This window comes from Montipora foliosa, chromosome 8 (assembly GCF_036669935.1).
Source record: "Montipora foliosa isolate CH-2021 chromosome 8, ASM3666993v2, whole genome shotgun sequence".
Classification (NCBI taxonomy): Eukaryota; Metazoa; Cnidaria; class Anthozoa; order Scleractinia; family Acroporidae; genus Montipora; species Montipora foliosa.
Window position 1 is genome coordinate 12,701,072 of NC_090876.1, and position 22,500 is coordinate 12,723,571.

Consider the following 22,500-nt stretch of genomic DNA (forward strand, 5'->3'; position numbering starts at 1 on the left):
TATTCAGCTATAAGCCGAGCGATTTTTACACAAATCCTCACTCAATTTGGGCAAATTTGAAGCCGTCGAAGGGGTCTCGGCTTATAGCCGAGTATTTTTGATAAAAAGAATTTTCTCAGCAAATTAAAACAGTAAGAAATGAACGTGTATTCACTTACAAGCCGAACTAAATTAGTTGTAAAATGAAGAGAAGTTGTTGTTTCGATGTTGTTGGTGTAATATGGACTTTTATTACGTGGTGGCTCGTAAAGCTAAAAGGAGGCGTTCGTGTTGTTGTGTGATCGGGATCGATCTTATTGCTCATCTTCTTCCTCGCTGTCTGTCTCGAATTCGGCGATAAGTTTAAAGGCGAGGTTGTAAGGTTTCCAGTCGGATAACTTTTTATAAAACGCTTCGCTTGTACGAAGACATGTTTCCTGTGAGGTCAGAAATTGTTTAATAATATTCGTCACCTCACGATCACGTTGCTTGTTTGTTTCTTATCTTTCGTGTTCATTTGATTGCTTTGAGTATAATTTTTCAGTCAATGTCAATTTGTATTTTAAATTACGAAAATTCCATAGTCGATAATACACATCAAGACCTAAAATGGGTCTCGGCTTATAGCCGAGTATTATGCATTTACAATTCGTGTCAATCAAGTTGACTTTTTCCGTAAGAAGTTTGGGGTCTCGGCTTATAGCCGAGATCGGCTTGTAGCCGAATAAGTATGGTATATACGGTATGTGTGGGGGAACACTTTAACCCCTTAATTAAGGCCCAAGGAAGCCCCCATTAACAAGCAAAATCATCTCGCATTTGACAGAGTAAAATCAGCAAGTGGCCATTGGAAGTTAAGGGGTTAACAACGACTCTCAATCATTGTAACATTGGCCTTGTAGTCATTTCTGGCTGGTTTGCAAAGTATCGATCATACATTTGCATACAGTTGGATTCAATTCAAAGTTTTCAATTCACTTATCATGCACCTATGTCATGAAAGAATCATTACTCTGGATTTCCTTATTTGTCCAACATTTCTGCATTTTTCACAAAACTTTTCTGAATCTTCTATGCCCATAAAAACCTCAGATTCTCAGATAAATTTGGTCTTTTCTCAAAACAGCATTTGTAAAAGTTGTCACCCCTCATGCTCTTGCCCGATTGCAAAATAATAAATAGGGTTTTTTAAAACAAAGGTGGTGGGCTATACATGTATTTTAAACTGCAGATTTTAGGTCGCTAAAACATAGTGAAAAATCAGGAAAAGTTAATAAAAGATTACACGCAATGTGAACTTCTATTAACATAGTGACATTATCACTCAGATCACCGGTGACTGACAGGAAAACCCACTCACAAGCAAAAATCATCGCACGAACTGTTGTTTGCATTGAAGGTTTTTCCTCAAACCTTCCTCACGCTTGTTCTCAGATCAACTGCGCATGCGTAAATGAACTGACTTCCGGTTTGAGATAAAGCTAAATTTCCAGCGGTCTATAAATTGAATTAACTTTCTTGTATATTGCAAGTTTAACCCCAAATACAGAATATAGCTAAGCATTGATTTTTCAAATCATCTTTTTTGACAATGTTATGGGTATAAATTCAGTATCATTTGTCTCTTTAAAAAGAACATTTTTCAAAAAAAAAAAAAAACCCATGCTTGGCTGGACGCAAAAACGAATACAAATTATCAAACCACTGATTAAATACCCAACTTGTGTACAGCATGTAGACAAATTTAGAGTTTTCTTTTATTGGTCACATGACCATGATGGGCATGGCATGACTGCGTCATATTTAGAGTCATTGGTTTGCAAAAGTTGGAAACTGACCAAAATAATGCCAAATTCTCTCAAATTACTTAACCATTACATCCTTAGCAATGCACTCCCCAAAAAAAATTAATGGGCCCTTAATTAACCCATTGATCCTTGGGGGTGAGACTTACTAGATTATACTCTGTCTAATTCCAGACGATTTTACTCCTCAGTGGGGGGCAGCTCAGGAGTCAATGGGTTAAACTTAAAATTCACTCTTGAGTCTAAAAGAGATTGTCATTGATCAGTGTAGAATAAGACTTTCCACCACAGGTACATTTCACATTAATTCTCACTCTGGTTAACAGATAATGGGATAGCATTAAATGGATTTACCTGAAGCATCAACTGCTTCTCCACCAGGTGGTTTAGATGAATTTTCAGGGGTTTGACTGATAGGAGGTTGTACTGCATCACTAGGCCCAGGCTGCCCTGTTGAGAATGAGCAATTAATCAGATTCAGAAGCCTGTTTTAAAAATAGGCACCTTATAATCATTTTCCCATTCCAGTTAAACTTGATGTGACAAAATCGCAATCACACATACCAAGCAAATCAATCTAAAAAATGTGACTGTAAGTTGAAGTGAAATAGCAAGGGTTTTTTGCCTCTAATAGCAAATACATTGTATGCAGTTTGTTTCAATCAAATCTTTCGCTAGAAAAGGTTTTTGTGACATTTTCGGCCTTTAACGATGAAATGATGTATGAAGTGGTTAGGGTTAGTTGGGTACATAACCTTTGTTGATTCATCGCATCGTGTGCCATTCCAGGTCAACAAATTTGCATACATGGGTTGAAATTGACACCCCGTGAGAAGTTTTCATAAAGATGACAGGAAGTCGTGTTCTTTTTGGTAAATGATTAATAGGTAGCTATAGTTTTTAATGTCAGAAAAAGATCTCTTTTCTCACTATGGCGTAAAACAAAGTTTTTTTTTATGAAGCCAAAAATATTTCTTTAAGTTCCTGGTTAATCCAGTTTATTGCTACCACTTCTAAGATTTTTCAACAATACATGCTACGACTTCTACGATTTTTCAACAATATTATTATATCGCTTTAGTCTAACCCAAAAACATGCAGATAGTATATTTATTAACCTTTTCCTTCACTTTTGTGTTTTTCAGCATTATGATTTGTGATAGTTTGCAAGTATGTTTTTGCATCTCATAGATGTTCAGGTTTCCTGACCCGACTGATGAAATGTAAATATTTCGTCAAATATCACAACAAAATTAAAAAACGAAAGACAGGAGTTCCTTGGCCAAAAAGTATGTTGTTTTACTCTGAAAACGTCGAACGATTAACATTCTTCTCTGTAGTTCATTGTAAACAAGAACGTTGACAGAAGGTGATCACGTGCACCTTTGTGGTTGCCTAGCACGTGATCAATTTCCTCCTTTTGACAGAACATTGATCTTTAATTCCTCTTGATTCAAGGAAGTCAGGGAATGCTGAAATTTTAGTGTTTTTACGATCTACTGTATTGCCATTAATCTTTCGCTGAGAACTGGAAATTCAGAGTTTTGTATACAAAGTATGTTATTTTTTTCTTGATCTGTCTTTTGGCTACCCTGGCTGCCAGAGGAATTTTATTCAAGGGGGGTGAGAATACTCCTAGAATCTAAAACAACGGTGGTCCGTTGGCCAAAGCGTTCTTTTCCAACCTTGAAAAAAAAAATCCTCTTGCAACCAAGGTATCTTTTAGTTTGCCTTTAACGTTAAATCCCGGCTTATACGTTACTTTTTGGTGCAAACGTTAAGGGCCCCCAGACGGATTTTTCGTGCATTGCAAAGGAATTGAAATGTTACTTCCAGTGACTGACGTCATCACATCGTGAGCTGACCGGAAAACCCACTCACAAGCAAAAATCACGGCACGAACTGTTGTTTGTATGCAAGGTTTTTTCTCACCCTTTCTCGCGCTCATTCTCAGATCAACTACAAATGCGTATACGAACAGACTTCCAGTTTGAGAAAAAGCTAAATTTCCAGCGGTCTTTAAATTGAATTTTTTTTTTTCATATGGCATGCTTCACCCCCAAATACAGAATATAGCTAAGCATTGATTTTTTCAAATAATATTTTTTGAAAATGTTATGGGTATTTCAGTATTGTTTATCTCTTTAAAAAGAACATTTTTCAAAATAAAAAGAAAGCCATGCTTGGCTGGATGCAAAAACAAATACAAATTATCAAACCACTGATTACCGTATTTACCCGTGTATAATACGCGCCCGTGTATAATACGCACCCCAATTTTGGGCTGCATTTTGAAAAAAAAAAGTTAGAGCAAAAAGCAAAACTAGTGTGAAAAAATCCATTTCCTGGATAAGAAAATTTGCTCTGTTGCATACAACAGTAAAGTAAATAAGCCTATGTAAAGTGTTTAACAGCCGAAACCTATAACTCATAGTCACAATCGAACAGCACTTCTCTCGCACAAGATTCGTCATCGACAAGTTCATCTTGTTGTCCGTCCACAAGATCGTCTTGTGTGTTATCAAGGTTTTTTTACTACTCCATATTTGACAAAATACGACTCAATCATCTCTTCAGGCAGAACTGAGGTCAATCTGCCGAGAATTACTGCTAAATTGGTGTTTTCTCTGTAAACGCTGCTTTCATGCTTTCAGTCACATGAGCTTCGAAAGCATAAACAAGCAGGCTTCGTCTTCTCCCCAGTCCCAACACGTGGAGCATGCCAAACTCTTCATTCCTTCGGCATCCATTCGGCCTTTCTCTTGGGCGTTGCTGATAATCCTGTGCTTGTTTTTAACTTTAGGCACCGTTTTCCTCTTGAAAATCACCATTGGTCTTAATTTTGATCCATCACCAGCACGCGCCAACAAAACAGTTGCATGACATTAATTTTCTTCTCTGGCGAGAAGCCAGAAACAACGCATTTGTAACATGATCAGGGCTAGGTGATCTACTATTAGTATTGTTTATTAATCTGTAGCACCGTGACATGTACCCTGGGTGTCAGAGGTCCTATGTTTCTTTCGCGAGAAGAGGGCGGTTAAAACAGAGAGGCGAAAAATAAGAACTTCTGGTCATGGCGGTTAAGTCTCACTTCCATGATTTGTGATTATGAACACAGTCGCTGATTGGTTTTCATAGTCAGTGCCAGTCCTTCCTGAGTAAAAGCAATCTAACACTCAATTTCACTGGTTGTACGGTGATAATGTACCCCTGTGGCCACAAAACCAGTTTGGAGCGGAAGGAGTGCTACAAAAACAAAGCTGGCGGTGGAAGGCCCTGAATTCGAGCGCGCATTTAGACGTTTGCACAGTACAATACACAGTAAATTCTGGATTTTCGGAGATTTTAGAAATGAAACCTGTTCAGGAATTTCGTCAAGCATGAGGATGTGTTTCTGGTACTGCCAACTGGATGCAACTTGTGCCGAAAGTTTGTTTGTATTTGCATAATATCATGGATTCATTATCCAAAAGCTGCGATTGTAGTCGTTATTTGTTCCTTGAATGCTTTCATTGATTGAATGCCTTGATTGACTTTTATAGCTGAAAGAAAATCCGAAAACCGAGAACAATAGAAATATCGTGTTTTGAGTAAACAGCTAGTCACCCATGAGAAAACTGCAACCACCAACGTTAATTAGTTTGTGGTTTCATGTCGCTTTTGATTGGTTGCTGCATGATACATGTAGGAAATGTCAAAATCAAAACGTTCTATTCTCAAAGGACTTGAATTGGTACAACATTGACATCACTGTAGAAAACCGGTTTGAGAAGATATCTTATTTTGAAATTGCGTGGAAGTGAGACTCTTAACCGCCGTGACCAGAGGTTCTCATTTTTCGCCTCTCCGTTTCAACCGCTCATCGCAAAAGAAAATTCAAACCTCTGGCATCCAGGGTGTACGTGACAATTGCACACTGACCTCTGACCTGTGTTTTGGACCCACTGAAAAATCAAACCCAGCTACATTGTAAACTCACCAAATATTTCATTCGTGACAAAATGTGGACAAAGTTCTCCTTCCCTACTGAGTCCCAGTACTCCTACAACACACCATCGGCCACTCTCCCGGGGTGTGTTTTTCTTTTTGACAATGATTGGAGCTCCAAGCACAGAAGACAACTCTAGCTTCTGCTTGTCCTTTTCACTTGTCACTAGTTTATGCTTTTTAGTGTCTAATTTCAGTGTACGTTTCTCAGACCCAACAAAGTAATAAGCCTCCAAGTCTTCTTCTTGTTCGAAAGGTTTAAAAGCAACAACGAACACTTTCTTCGACGGAAGTTTGGCAAAAATAGTACCCGCTGGAAGAAACGAGAAATGACCAAAGGTCTCAACGGATGAATTCGAATCGACTGAAGCCGAGTATTTTCCAAAGTGTTGACTTGAAAAGCGATTCACTTGAGCTGGTTTGTTTAATAAGTCTCTGGTTACACCAGACCAAGTCACAAAATACGCCACTTGCTTCTCATCTTTTTTGACGTAGACAGAGCAGGCCATTCCTTTAGTTTGGTAAATACCTTTAATCTCCTCCTTCCTCACGCCATAAATAGCCTTAAACGGATCAACGTCTTTGCTATTCACTTCACCTTCAAACAGTGACCAAGCGCTCCCATTCCTTCTGTTCGCCATTGTCAAACAAACACCGGGGAAGGGAGGCCGAATGTTCTTCTTCCACTTCTACTGCGAACAGTCTCTCTTTTGCGCTAGAATCGGCTTAACTGCAGAATACCCTACCCTTAATTTTGGTGTGGATACGCGGATACGTAGTGGAAACATCGAGCTCAGTGGATACGCGGGTGCGTGGATAGGCAGAATACGCACTCGTTTCCTGGTTCCCAGTATTTCTCCCTTCTGACGGCGCCAAACAAAAAGAGCGAAGGAGATATCCTCGGAGACCCAGGGGCAGATCACGGACGCAAGCAGAAGTCTAAACGGGCGAAAGAAAATGGCGACGAAGAAAAGCATAAAAGGACGAGAAGAGCTCTGGGAACACGTCCTTACCCAATCTCGTACCCAGAGTCCTCGGGCTTGTTGGCCAGCGGGTGAGCGCCCGGAGAGACTCTGGGATAATCGATTTGAACCATATTTTTGATTGGCCGATTGCGTAGCAATGGCAGTCCGACAGGAAGTCGGTAAGTAATTCGGAAGCCCCAGAATTTGGAGGGACATTCAAAATCTAAAACTAGTTTCAGTGCTGTTTGATTTTTTCTACATCAGAAATATATAAATCACAAAAATAATAAAACGACGAGGTTTGAACTATGTCTTATACCGCACGGGAATTTTCTCACGCTGCTAAAAAGTGATTACTGTTGCTGTTGCAAAAGTACCGTGTGGGAAACATTACATCAGTCTCTTTGAGGCGAAATCCGTGGAATAAGGTCTTGTCGAAGCCATTCAGAATTACGGAAACATCAAATTGTAGAAGAAGAGGACATTTGTGTCGTTTCCACAAAAAATTTGTCGATCGTGTTGCTTGCACGATGGCATTCTCATTGCATTCTGAACGATGGAATGTACGCTGAAACACCAAAAATACACTCACCGAAAGTGTCAGAGGTTTCATCTTCACTTGCTCTTACAGCAAGCCAATGATCATTTCTCCAGTTTCTTTGTGTGTAAGGCTAAAATTCTTGTTTCTCGAACACTTTCAACCCGCCATTTCTACTGTTAACGGTTTTCTCTTTTCTGCTTCCGTTTAAACTCAACCATACGTCATAAGACCGGAACCCACGTTTTCTGGGAAAATGGAGTCGATTATCCCAGAGTCTCTCCGGGCGCTCACCCGCTGGCCAAAAAGCCCGAGGACTCTGGGTACGAGATTGGTCCTTACCAGACCAGTTATCAGGGGTCAGCAGGCCGTCAAGTCGCTTCGTGGCTTCTTACACAAAAATCACTTGATCGCCTTTAAAAATACTCGCCTGGGTTTGCTCGAGGGTTAGAAATGTCGCAATCAATCACAGCACAAAATGGATAGGGAATCGTTCGGAATATCGGCGGAAAAATACGCTGGACCTTTCGCAGCCGGTATCATTACAGTGGCGTGTGTTCGAGTGTGCGAGATTTGTTTAAAGATGTCCTCCCCGATTCACCTAAAATATGATCTAACAATTATTTTTATTCTGCCCCCTTTTCCTGGCCGAGGTATTTCTAGATTTCTTGCATCAATTGCTGTGGCTGAAACGTTGCTAATCCCGACAAATTCTTGATCGCACGGACCACACTGGTATGTCGAGCACGCAGCACAACCTTATTTCAATGCGACAACAGTCGACGACTGTTGTTGACTGTGTTCTTAAGTTTTAGTTAACAAAAAGAGAAAGCGAAAACTTCATGGTGAATTTTTGAGAATATTTTCAAGAAGAAGTTTTCGATCAAAAAGTCCTGGCAGATGATGGTCTTTCTCGTGCATTTTTTTTTGTGTGACACTTGTCACAAAAGAGTGGAATCAATCTGGAAAAAAAAGACCTCATTTGCCATTTCAGCAAACCACTTGTTGAAAAGGAGACAAATTCCCTTTGAAAATGTATCAATTAAGGCAATTCCATCATCCTCGGTGATGTCTTGTCCTACTGAGTTAAAAAATCACCATGAGGAAAGCACCCAAACACAAAATGAAGTTGCCATTGCTTTCCAAAATCAAGAAAAGAAACATCCGTCAAGGTATGCACATTTCCAATAATTATGTATACATGCACAAACTGTATGTAGATGTAGAAACACATGTTTTATTATACTGACAGCGTACTAGGAAATAAAATTTGTCATCGTTGTAATGGCATATCCATAAGTTTAAAGTTTATTGCAAATTACTTCGTTCAACTTATCACAAAAGATGCCATATCGTTATCCTTTGGAGGCTCAGAACAGGTGTTCAGCCGAGCGCCCCGGCTTAATGCCACACATACCACCTGAGCCACTCCAGAGGATAATGAATCAAGATTAATACAACCGGAAATAGAGTTTGTTGGATTTGGTCAAGTCGTCCAGTGTCCTTACCTGATATGTTTGGAAACAATTGAGAGGCGTTATTTTGCATTCTTAAAGTAAATTTTCAAAAATTTATCCGGTGGAATTTTTTTCATCTTTCAGCTTTTTCATAAATATTTCAAATTCTACTTCAGTTTATAGTTCTTTCACACATCATGTACTGGGTCAGAGAATGGCCGTTTTTATACTAGAGACACATAATCCGTCCAGACGAATCATGCGTCTGTTATGCTATGTTATGTTTGGTGTAAAGACGGGACGAACTATATGAGACCCATAATTCGTCTTGGACGAACTTGGGCAAACATTTCTTCTGCGTCTGTTAAATTCGTCCAGTATAAAGACGGGCACTAGACGCATAATGCGTCTGAACGAACTTTCCAGTTTAGTGCGTCTTCGAAGACGCACTAAAATAGATTCTTCGTCCAGACGCATAATGCGTCTTGTGGCCGTCTTTAAACTAGACGAATTTAACCACAGGCGGCCCAGAGTCGGAAGGTAAACAATTATAAGGATTTGTATGGGAATCTTGATAACAGACTGAAAAAGATACTTACCCACAAAAGTTCTCAATAAAAAAGCCGTACTTTATTGTCATGGTGAATTTCTTGCTTTTTGTGTGGTTTTTTGCCTGATTGGATGCGATTTAAGCGACTTCTCAAATTCCCGAGTCGTCACTCTTCCCTAAATAAAGGAAAGGCTGGCAACTCATTTCTAACTTACCTCAGATCTCGCTGAAAAAATTCACACTTCTCCGGCATCAGTCACGCTCAAACTCCGGCGATGGCTACAAGGATAAATTTACTTCCCCTTGGCCACGTTTCAAGGTCCAGCGAGTATCCATTGCTGAGAAACTGCGAAAAATATTCAAATTTTCAAACTCCTTCGAGGCTCGCTAACAACAAATTTTGACACGGCTGGTCAACGGTTCACCGAGCCTCCATACGGTGAGCGCAAACCTACGCAAGTGTACCCATAGTTGGGCAGAGCAAAACAAATCCCAGACTCGTCCCCAAATACCTGCCTGGGGTCATGTTCGAGTTTCTAAATCGGCGAACGATATTAAAAGTTCCACACTGAAACCTTAAACACAGCTCCCATCGCTTTGGTTGCCCCACCGCATGTTATAAATCCGGATTTTCATCGAACTCCGTAAGTACTGAAGCTGTTTGAAGCCTCGCGCGTGCAAAAATCCCCTCGTCCGATGACACTCGACACCACGGCTGTTTTTTTGTTGTTGTTGGAAAAAGTTTAGTTTTGTTAAGTGAATTGCTTTGAGCCAAAGAAATCACCGCACCGTAATTTCTACTGTCCAAAAAACAGACAAGCGAGATTGTAACTCGGATTCCTTTCAGGTATTCCGAGTAATAATTGTTGGTTTTCGATCGATATCGCTTGATGCACCGGTCTGAGAAATAGTTTTGAACATTTCAACGCAACTGGAAGCGCAAAAACAAAGCACAGATGATTTCAACGATGGCATTTTCGCCGGACTCTCAACAGAAAAATGTGTCCAAAAGGCTGAAAAGGTGCAGCGACCTTTTCATATGAATTTCTTCTGCAGTCATGATAATGTGAGTTGTTGACGTGACAGATGAAAAACAGGATTGTGTTTCATACACTAGTAAATACATTCGACTGCGTTTCAAACTCCATCCAAACAGCTTCAGTACTTACGGAGTTCGATGAAAATCCGGATTTATAACATGCGGTGGGGCAACCAAAGCGATGGGAGCTGTGTTTAAGGTTTCAGTGTGGAACTTTTAATATCGTTCGCCGATTTAGAAACTCGAACATGACCCCAGGCAGGTATTTGGGGACGAGTCTGGGATTTGTTTTGCTCTGCCCAACTATGGGTACACTTGCGTAGGTTTGCGCTCACCGTATGGAGGCTCGGTGAACCGTTGACCAGCCGTGTCAAAATTGGTTGTTAGCGAGCCTCGAAGGAGTTTGAAAATTTGAATATTTTTCGCAGTTTCTCAGCAATGGATACTCGCTGGACCTTGAAACGTGGCCAAGGGGAAGTAAATTTATCCTTGTAGCCATCGCCGGAGTTTGAGCGTGACTGATGCCGGAGAAGTGTGAATTTTTTCAGCGAGATCTGAGGTAAGTTAGAAATGAGTTGCCAGCCTTTCCTTTATTTAGGGAAGAGTGACGACTCGGGAATTTGAGAAGTCGCTTAAATCGCATCCAATCAGGCAAAAAACCACACAAAAAGCAAGAAATTCACCATGACAATAAAGTACGGCTTTTTTATTGAGAACTTTTGTGGGTAAGTATCTTTTTCAGTCTGTTATCAAGATTCCCATACAAATCCTTATAATTGTTTACCTTCCGACTCTGGGCCGCCTGTGGTATAACTATGGAAAGCGTATGCTGTTTCCTTCTTTCTGTGGGAAATATGAATTAGAAAATCAAATCAGTTTAATAATCGTTCATTTTTGCAGTTCTATTTTGTTTCCCTAAACTCAAATATTGTGCTACTTTTTCTGATGTGTCCAATAAAGCTGATAAATTAATAAAAAATATTGAAACAATGTGAATTAATTATTACAAGTTGTCACATTTTTGGGATCTTTGCTGTAAAGAGAAATTTCAAGCAAGAGTTATTGAAATCCAAAAAGAAAATTGGGGGTCACCACGCATTTTTCGAAGATAATTAATCAACAATATTTGTAAAAAGCTTTAAAGTACAAAGCAGTGTATGGCATTTCCAAATTCAAGCTTAATTACGTATCTCTAAAAAGAGCGTGGTTACCTTTATTTTGGATACCAAGAACACTTGCTGAGTTCTGCTTTCTCCGCATAGTTTTGAACCGCGCAAAAATATCCCTGTATTAATAAGCACTGTCGATAGGAAATCCGAGTGTCTCGAGATGCGCAGAACGCACGCGCAATAACAATAGTGGGCACCGTCCTTAAATAATCCTGCGATAGAATATCCCTCCAGCTACGCACGCTAAGAGTCACAATACAACGTGACGATGCAATGTAACTCTGATCGACCCACTGAACAATTGTATCAGCAATGAAATCTGAGAACTTTGCACATGAAGGAGAGTTCTCAAACAGAATAGGTGGGGGCGAAGGCATATCAAACGACTGTTGTTTGAACGTCCCTCTGAAATGCCGGAAAAAATGTTCTATCCGGACTCCGTGCTGGATAATCTCTAACAAATCCAGGTTGCTGCGATTATCGAAATCTGCCAAGAGATGTTCAAAGCGGAGAGAGTGGCAGTGGATAGTACCAGCCCCGAAATATTTTGGGACACGAAATGGCAGGTTGCTAACGAACCCCAGCTCTGGGCGAGAGGACACATTTTTGCCGATACCAAGGGGCCAACGAAACGCTTGGTTCCCTGTGTTGAACTACACAGCGGAGTATGTTCAAAAGGTTTTGTGCCAGCAGCGGCCATAATACGCAAGATGAACGAACTGTGATTTTCCCCACAAATGAACAAAAACGACAAATATAACAAAAGCTTAACGAAAAAAAAAAAAAAAAAAACTAAAACAGGGCACCCAACTCTTCGTTGGCCCCAGCCCTAAACGAGGTCCAGCGAAGGGTCCAGAGTGGTGTGGAACACTGAGAAGGAACCCCAGGGTCAAAGAAGGGATAGGGTCCAAAAACTAATGTGGACAAGCAAAATGTACCGCAAACAGCCATAGAAGTGAACAAGACAACCTGTGATATATGCATAAACATTTTTAGTTTATTCATTATTATTATCATTCCAAGTCAGCTCAGCGTCTTTCCAAATCGTATTAGACGAAATTAGTAGCGGGAACCACGCCCCCAGCTTTGACCAACACGCCCTCGGGTTCCACGCATCATGCTTTGAGGGGCCCTGCAAGACCGGGCGAGTGTCCAAAACGGCCACAATTAAAGCACTGGATTTGGGGGTACGGGGAGAAAGAACCAGCCCTGCTATGCGGAGCAGTTGTGCGCATGTGCTGTGGCATCTCGGAAGCACTCTTTAGGTTTTGCTATTTTGGCGCGTATAGGGTCTCCTAACAACCCCAGCATCAGGTCCAACATCTCTTGGGAACTGAGGACATCCCATCGCGCCCATATCTCATCGAGTGCGGCTGCATATTGGTCCGCCTTTGTATGGACCTGAGCACGCGCTAACCGCACAAGGGCTTGGGTAAGGTCCAACGCCTCAAATCGATCGAACGCCTGTATGGGGCGGTTGACATAAACAAATACGTTCCCGCTTTAACCCAGGGGAATATTAACAATATGTGAGATATGCGGGAGTAACTAAAGCAGAACTAGCGCATTAGTGAGCGTCAATGACATAATACATTCGGAAAACAAAAATGCCTGTACATCACAATTGACATGGCAAGACGACGAACAGTAAGTGACGACTACTACTGTAAGAATACTCCAGAGGATTATAGGAAAGAAAAAACAAACGCCTTGGCCTTAACGGTGGCAGTCAAGCCTGCATAATAATGTGCTGAAATACTCTCTTGTTAACTGCGGCATGATTCCAACCAGTAAAACATATAAACTGAACCAAGTTCAGGTTCAAGTTCATTTATTCACACTTATTCAACTACAATACAACAACGAAAAGAGTAGAAAAGAAATAAAAACAGAGCTAGCTGTGCATTGAATTAAACATAACAAAGAAGAAAGTGTGTAGCAGCCAAAGGAGCCAAGCTTTCGAGTTGGCTGCTACCACAGAGCAGTTACAAGTGGGTGGAGGTTATGCAGTGCTTATAGAAACTAGTTGTGAAGGTCTGGCTAAGTTAATCACACGTCTAACTATCAAGTAGATAGACTTTGTATTCTTTTTAAAACTGTCAAAGGGGAGACACTTAATTTCTATAGGTATTGCTTCCCAGGTCTTTGATGCCACTACGCTAAACCTTGCCAGGCCTTAATTAGTTCTAGAAAATGGTCTGTACAGGTTTTGATTAGTGGCATACCTGGTCTTATAATTATGGACAGCCGAAGCTGGTTGAACTAAATCATAGAGAGCAAGAGGTATATCCTTTTTTCGATATTGTATGTTATGCACAAGAGCGCCAATTTTTAATTTAAAAATATTCTCTAACTTTAAAATTTCTAATGGTCTAAAGTACGGCGTGGGACTTTCTCTTTTGTTTGCAAAAAAGATGTCGCGAATACAGTTATTTTGACTTATTTTGATTTTATGTAACTTAGTTTGGTATGCGGTACCCCAGCTTATTATTCCATACGTTAAATACGGATATATGAGAGTATAATACAGTTGTTAAAGTGTACTCATAGGCATGTAATGCCTAAGCTTAAATAAAACTCCAATATTTTTTGTTATTTTGTTGTTAATGTGCTGGAGCTGAGCATCCCACTTTAGGTGCTCATCAATAAAGACACCCAAGTATTTAATCTGGGACTTTTGTTCTATACTACAAAGTGTTATACTGATATTTGTTTTCTTCTTAGGTGAAGTAATAATCATGAAATTTGTCTTCTTAAAATTAATGGATAGCATATTTGCTGCACAAAATTTTAAGACCTTTCCAAGTTCTTCATTAACAACTGATTGTAATTGTTCGGGGTCTTTTGAAGAATAAAACATATTTGTATCATCTGCAAAATTCCTAAAAGTTAATTTCATCGAGGACCTAGGCAAATCATTAATATACAATAGAAACAGAAGTGGACCTAGTGTGGAGCCTTGACGCACGCCACATGTGATGGTTTTCAGGCTGGATTCTGCATTACCAACTTTGACATATTGTTTACGATTAGTTATATAGTCTGAAAACCATGCATGGGGATGTCCTCGGATTCCATATTTATACAGTTTTTCTAAAAGAATATGGTGGTTAATGTATCGAAGGCCTTGGAAAAGTCTAAAAAGATACCACCTGTTATTTGTTGATCGTCAACTGCTGATTTTAATTTCTCCACAGTCTCTAAAATGGCATATTCAGTGGAGTATCCCTTTCGAAAGCCAATCCACTTGAAAACAAAGTTTAACCACAAAAGTTCTCCGTTTTCTAGTCGTAAGTAAGCTTAAAACTTGCTGGACAACCAAAACTCTCCGCCTTCTAGAGGTATGACACAGAATAATGCTTAAGGTAATTCCCTTGAAATTCTTCTACTATCAAACTTTTTTGGAAACTTGTCATAATTACATTAAAAAAATGCAATAATAAAATGGGGTCACCGTGCTTGTTTTAGTGGTTGTGCGTTTAAAATTCGAATCACCTTCATACAGAATTAAGTCTTCGTTACTTGAAAGATACACAATTTTATTTTGAAAATAAAGCTTATTTTATTCACATAAGCAGTATTGTTTCATTTACGCCGTTTTTGATTGCTTGGTTGTGGGAATAGTGCACTCTTTGGGACAGTTCTGTGGTTAGCTGTTCTTTATTAAATTGTTATAAGCAAATACCTGAAAAAATTATCGGGGTCACCGTGCTCGTTTGAGAGAAAAAGAGCATTTATTTAGCTATCGGGCTTAGTTTGAGGGAAATCTCTTGCGTTTTTGTACGCGCACGTGCTCATGAGCGCGCGCTAATGACGCAAAAATCGTGCGCAGTAGGGATGCGCAATGCAATACCAAGGAATTACCTTAAACTCCTTACTTTACCACTAAGTGGTAATACAACTAGCCCGTGAAGACAGGGTAACATATTCTCGGTCAACGAATAGTGGCTATTACTGAATATTACACATTAACCTGCTAAAGATTTTAAAGGATAGGCGCAATGCTCCTTGCCTACTAGCGGAAACGAGTGCAAGAAATTCTACGAAAAATGAATAGTTTAGCTTCTCGCCAACTGGCGGTATCCAAATGCACTACTTGCTAATTAGCGGTGCAGCATAAAACTTTGTCCCTAGCCAACTTGTGGTATCATGCAAAGCTCGTTTCCCGTCAACTAGCAGTATGAAAGTTCACTCCTCGCCAACTAGCGGCATCAAAGCTGGTTCCTCACCAGCAGGTGGTATGGGAGTTCGCTCCTCGTCACCTGGCGGTAACAAAACTAGTCCCTCGCCAACTAGCGGCATCGAAGTTCACTCTTCGCTAACTAAAAGTATTAAAACTCGTTCCTCGCCAACGAGCGGTATCCATTTGTTCCTCGCCAACTAGCGGTATCAAAACGAGATCTTATAACTAGCTGTATGATAGTCTGCTCCTCGCCAACTAGCGGTATCAAAAGTCGTTCCTCGCCGGCTAGCGATGATGAAACCGCTGGGAAATCAGCAACGTACTTATGTTTAATCGGCAATTGAAAACGTACAACGCGTGATACACGTTAAAAGTCTTCGCCGGCTAGCGGTATCCAACAACACGAGTAAACAGTACCAGGAGAAATTACGAAAAGAATGTCGAGAACGGCTAGAAGGAACTATAGTTACCTAGACCTCCACAGGAAAGAGTGCAACTTCGGGAGCTGGCGGATCCGCGGCTGCTGCTGCTGGAGCAGGCACAGGAGCGAGAACAGTGACTTTTTCATTCTTAAATTGCTTCTGAAGTTCTTTTGTCCTTTTCCTTTCACCAACCATGTTTTGTTCACATTTTTTGCTATCCAAACGGCACAATTTAAAGAAGTTCTTTTGTCGAATTTGTGCCTGGTTGACTGACTTCACCTCGAACGCGATAACTTGTGAGGAAACTGAACCATACTGTAGGGCGCCAAATATGACAACAATGTGTAAGTTTCATATTCATGTCAATTAATTTAGGACAGCACCAGTATCATCCAGTTGGGGCCTAAAATTTTCAGATTTTCCGTTCGATCCTTGCTATTAAAGGGGTAGTATCATGGTAATTATCCGCTTTATTTTGACCATAAATTTACCAAATCAATCTTCAGTGACTTTTTCATTCTTAAATTGCTTCTGGAGTTCATCAGCCCGACATTTTCAAGCTAAGCAATGAACTGTTTCATCTTGGCTACGCGTAACCAAAAACACTTAAGAATGCTTTCTGTGAGCAAAAATAGCCGTTTTGAAGAAAATGTGGTCATTAATTTTCGTTTACCGTGGGTGAACAGGTCTTCTTTGCTTTCCAGGTTTTTGCTAACAATCCACTGATGATGACATCGCCCCTTTAAGTAGCATTGGATCTGCCTATGATCACCTCTAGTTCAAATTCCTTTCGTATATTAAGGATCTTAATAACGCATTTTAGAGCTACAGTTATATTTTACGTCCACAAACAGATAACTTTACAGATGAAATGTCTATAATCAAAGTGCCAGTGTCGTTACTCGTGGATATGAAAGTTACCGCGATTGTTTAAAATTGGAAGGGTGAAGTTTTCTTTATGCATTAGTCAGTGTGATATAACAGCTGGATAATTGTGTAACAGCACGGGGGCCCTCGCTGATATGCAACTAGATACCCAAAAAGATGCATGTATGTGAGGTGATCCCCTTTGGTGGAATTCAACCGTGTAAAATAGGTGTGCTATCTCCCCAGTAGGCATAAGATTACTCTTTAACACATCCTTTATAAAGAGCTGCACCATGTGTTTAAAGTTCCTGGCACAGGTGACGGGGTCTGTTTGAACAAGGTCTGATTTTTTTTTTGCCAGGTCATATTGTTAACGTCATCATGCAGGTTAGGCAAGTAGAGCAGATCCATTCAGTATTATTAACACTTTTTGTGCCAGTTAATCATTCCTCCTACAAACCTTGTGGATATGTATCACTATATTTGATAATGTTACACTTAGAGACAGATGATCTGAACTATAACTGTTCACAGCAAGTGCATATATATTCAGGGCCATGTATTATCTTATCCTGAAAAGACTGAATCACTTTTGGCATGGCATGTCTAACAGAGTCTTGACCTTGACAAATTTCAGTTTGGTTTAGACTTGAGCTCTGCATAGCTTTCCTTAAATGGTTCTGTGCTGTTTTGTTTAGTTCTCTGATACTGTATGTTCTGGATTGGACGCTTTACCCTTATGAAATGTTTGCTTTTCATATTCCCTTGCTGGTTCAAGCAAGCAAGGGACCATTTACATATATCTTAAGTACCATATATCTTTGCCGTTTCGCATTGTTTTTCTTTTTGCCACTGCTTTGTTGAAATTATTACAGACACTCGCATCATTTTGGCCATGGTTAAAATTAATCGATTATTACCTCTGAATAATTGTTGACATTGGTAACACTGCTGATTTCATAACCTGAAATATTGTCCTTGTAATAATCTAACTGAACTGCTGAAACAGCAGTAGCTCCCACCCCTCAATGGATCATTTATATGTATTGTAACATTTAATGCATCGGAAACTGCTTGCACAATAAGTGCATCACACCGTGTGTGTTGCTGCGACAACACACCCACAATTGCTCTGTAATGGGTCCATTAAATCTTTGACGGTTGTTTCTGATGTATTCAACTCCAGCAGCATGCATGTTCATGTGATAGGAAGGATCATTATATAACTGGTGGGCAACAGAAGAAAAGAAGCATGAACCATCTGAGGTACATTCTAGCGCCTTTAATCTTTTCTGAGCTAATTGAGCCTGCCACAGTGCCATAGAGGGATTTCTCAGTACTGCATTAAACACTTAATGACTGGTCCCGAGGGAAACAGTTCATTTTGTTTCCCGAGAATCTCAATGTTTCCTTGAGGCGCAGCCAAGGGAAACATTGAGATTGGAGGGAAATAAAATGGACTGTTTCCCGAGGGTCCAGTCATTAAGTGATTTGTTTTATAGCACAAAAAGAAAAACGTGCAACGGCAACGGCAACAGCAACGGTGGTCGACGGTCAACATTCGTGGTTAACAGTGCACTGTTACCCTCTGACGTCATAGATTTTGCACTGTTGCCCACTCAGAGACTTTTGGCGGGAAACAGTTTATTGTTAGATGTCACGTGACCTCAAAGTAACCAATGAAAGCGCACGCTGCTGGGGGAAAATTAAGCTATATAACAAGTGTACTTGTTCCATGAGCAACAGGGCCTGGGTTCGATTAAATGTCTCCTGATATCAATAGCTTTTCTCTTGATAGACAACAACTATTATTTTTTGAATGCTTGGTAACAGATTGATCTTGAATACACAATAGAACTGACAAGTCTTTTTTGTGTTTAGGATGGTAATAACATTTAAATGAAAATTATAATCTCCTACTCGACGGTTTGTTACGACTGAGTTGCGGTCTAGGTTTAGACATTCTTGCTGCAGTGTGATATTGTTTTCCAAAAGCAAGAGATAAACACTTTCTCAACTCAAACGAGCTCGGTTCGTTCTTCTTTAATGCACCATACACTATCTAATTACCTTGTCTTTATAAAACAAGCTCGACGTTTTCTTGTAAGGAATTCTGGAACGTTCTCTGTCCCCGGGGAGCATGTTTGCCTTTGCGAACGGACTCAGCCCTAGCTCTATCGCAGGAGATTGGTACGGATTCCTCATGAGTTTCCTTACATAATCAATGACCGAGTTCGCACAAAAGTACTAGTGTCTGGAAGCATGGGTTGCTTGGTTGCCTCACTGTTTTTCATGTTACTGATGTTGTTCAAGTTGGGTTCATATGACTTTGGTGACTCATAGCTTGCAGAACTTCGTGACAGCTTTAATAAACAGTGGTATAATGTTCTTCGTCTCGCGCAGAGGTCACGTGTTCACGCACATACGCAAATATGAACCGTTGAAAGAAGCTGTCGCTTTTTTGTCAAATTCAAACCGAGGATGACCGAAGGTTTTTGGTCGAAACGTCTTTACCAAGTTTTTTGAGAACGTCGTTTGACGTTCAAATGAGTCAGTGTCCAACATTTCTTATAGTCATTATGCAAATTCCTGACTGCAATTTCAGCATATTTCGTTTAAACATTGGTATACTTTGATAGCTTCGATGTCACTTTCCAAATGGAAGTCACCTTCCAAATGGAATTTATTATTCCCCCCTGAGCGATCCCCTAAGATTGACAGAGACTGTCTTCTCGCCATGTGCCTGTCGATTGCATTTCGACATGTGTATTAAAGTCTACGAGTTGGTAAGTGAAAGGCGGTGCACAATTAATTGCACCAATGTGTACTTGTTCAGGATCTTTTGCTTCACCTTCGAAGGACGCCATTTCTTTAATTCTTCAGTCTCTTGCTTCTAAATGCAGCGAAGGGTGCTCAAACACTTAAGTATAAAAGTCACAAACAGCAATGGCGGCGCACAAACTAGCGAACAGGAAGTCACAGCTTTCTAAGCTCTGTTGTGATTATCCATCCTGATTGGCGAACTAGATCGAACTTCCGGTTACGCAGGAGTGACAATTTAATTTGCATAAAGATTCTCACCACTCGTGGATATATCCAAGAGTAAAAAGGAAAGTTAAAGCCTGCTACGGGCCTAGTGGCCCATCAAGCCGGCGATTATCTCCGGTTACTATAGCTTGAAGTGACTAGAAGTATTTCTACTCCCAACTGGATGGGATGCTAGTCCATCGCATGGTTACCCCCAGCATTACATTTGCCGGTACCCATTTATACACCTGGGTGAAGAGACCCACTGTGAGAGTAAAGGGTCTTGCCCAAGAACACTACACAATGTCCCTCGAACCAGGACCACTCGATCCGGAGTAGAGCTTATTAACCATGAGGCCACCGCGCCTCCCATATGAAATGTCTCTACCAAGCGGCAGATACAAAATACAGGTCACAGGACATTGATTTACCAATACAGAAAGTATCCTAAACATTCATAAAAGCTAACCTTAGGCCCAACGTTACCTTTTATGAATATTTAGGATACTTTCCGTATTGGTAAAACAATAACCTGTGACCTGTGTTTTGTACCTGCCGCTATACCAAGTAAAAAGACTTGGATCAAGAAGATCCACATACCTAACTTGCGACAGCAAATGAATGCGGCTAGAACAAATATTATAGCTTCCCACAAAAAAGAAACAAAGACAGCTGCGAAGCCCACTTCCTCCACTGTAAGCGTAATTAACTGGGGCCAGAATGAAAAAATAATTCTTTGGAATTTACATCATCCTAGCGTTGACAGATGAACGGCAACCAGTGAGAGCTGGTAAGGAGTTAAATAAAGCTGTTGCTTTACTTGCACGGTGTACGAAGGAATACAAGAATTCTGTTTTATGCATCGATATTACCATTCGCAACTGGGGTTTATGTGCCCTGTTGAAGGATGTGAACATGCTTGCACTTATCTGGACAATTTAATCAATTGTCTCTTGCAGCAGACACTTGAAAAATTCTGGTGGCTTCAACGGGATTCGAACCTATGACCTCTGTGATGCAGGTGCAATGCTCTACGATGCCGCATTCATTCATTCGAGTCCTTCATGGCAGCAAATGACCTGCTCCCCACTGTGTGGCTTCATAGCTCAGTTGGTAGAGCATCGCACCGGCATCGGAGAGGCAGAGGTCATGGGTTCGAATCCTTTTGAAGCCACCTGAATGCAGATGAATGCGATCATTTCGTCTATAACTCACAATTCAAAATATACATTTCTCTCATTCAGAGAAAGAAAATAATGACTGGCTTGAACGAGATTCATCGCACTCAGACTGCATTGGTAAAAGAGACAGGCTTCTGGCACAGTGGTCAGCTGCTTTTACAACCATACGAAAAATTTCAGCACAAATTTCGATCAGGTGAGGCGTTCACAGAAAAGGAAAGGAACTTCATTTAAGTGTCTAATCTTCTAGCGCCGTAGAGCACTAATCGGGGACACTGTAAATTGAAATTAACAACGCAAATCACAAATCAAATTTTTGGTTTTTGAGGAGAGGGGAAACCGGAGTACCCGGAGAAAACAAGTTAACATAAATTAACGATTTGTCCCAGTTTCATTCCCACTCCTGCACGAGACCGCCATAAACAAGTCCCCACCCGACCCCACCCATTTAAAACTTGAACTTGGACATGGGCATGCCCAGGTTAATAGAAGCTGGTATAACTGGAACCCTTCTTCCCCTTAACAAAGGATAAAGAATGCAAATAATTGTATTTCAATAGCAGAAAAGAGTTTGACATGAGCAACAAGTTACGAAGCTCATTCAAACTCTGTTCGCTACTCTATTTGCGACGGATCAAGGCACAAGTAAGCAAGGTCAAGCAAACAAAAATTCGTCTGTTCGATATACACATAGTTTGATGCATCAAACGAGGCAAAAATTAAACCAGGGATTCGTTTATTTTAAGGTTGAGAGGATAAAGCGAACACTGCCATTTCCCCGCAAAGTGGTCATAACTCCACAAGGATGAGAAAAAAGCTGTTACGAGACCGGCTAACGATAGCCGAATGGGCATATAATATGTCTACAGCGCACTAAATGCATCTTTGTTCTCAAACTTAAGGATTAATTTCACTCGTGGTTCCAAAAGTCAAAGAAATAGCCGAGGTCTATGCCAGCTATACATTTTAAATAGTTTCTTTGACCCCAAATCCGAGATTAGTAGAGACAAGTAACAAAAAGTCTCTTTCCTGGTAAAGTGATCAGAAGTATGCTTATTCCATGACATAAATTCACATTCTCATTGTTTTTTCTTCTTCCTTTGCTTTTTTAGTCATTTTGGGTTGTCGTGTAACTTGAGCTTGTGACTCTTTCTCGCGTGAAGGTACAGTGTAAGTGTTGTTGTTTTTTCATTAAGACCCCTTTGCTTGGCCTTTATCACCAGCCTTTTTTACACCCTCTTCTAAGCTTTGCTCGCTGCCTTAAGGTAGTCAACCAGTTTGGGGCAGCAATAGATCTTTTGCCTTCATCACACCCTGTAATTCAGGTT

At 40.4% G+C, this 22,500-nt stretch overlaps 1 protein-coding gene and 1 long non-coding RNA gene across 3 annotated transcripts in view; one reads left to right on the plus strand and one right to left on the minus strand.

Annotated features, from left to right (window-relative positions):
- LOC137967759 (uncharacterized) overlaps window positions 1-22,500 on the plus strand; it is a 416,483-nt gene that overhangs the window by 392,159 nt on the left and 1,824 nt on the right. The window contains exon 3 of the long non-coding RNA XR_011116574.1: window positions 18,151-18,230. This is a non-coding gene — a long non-coding RNA (uncharacterized lncRNA). The remainder of the gene's footprint in view (window positions 1-18,150; window positions 18,231-22,500) is intronic.
- LOC137967753 (uncharacterized) overlaps window positions 1-22,500 on the minus strand; it is a 201,576-nt gene that overhangs the window by 119,777 nt on the left and 59,299 nt on the right. The window lies entirely within an intron of this gene.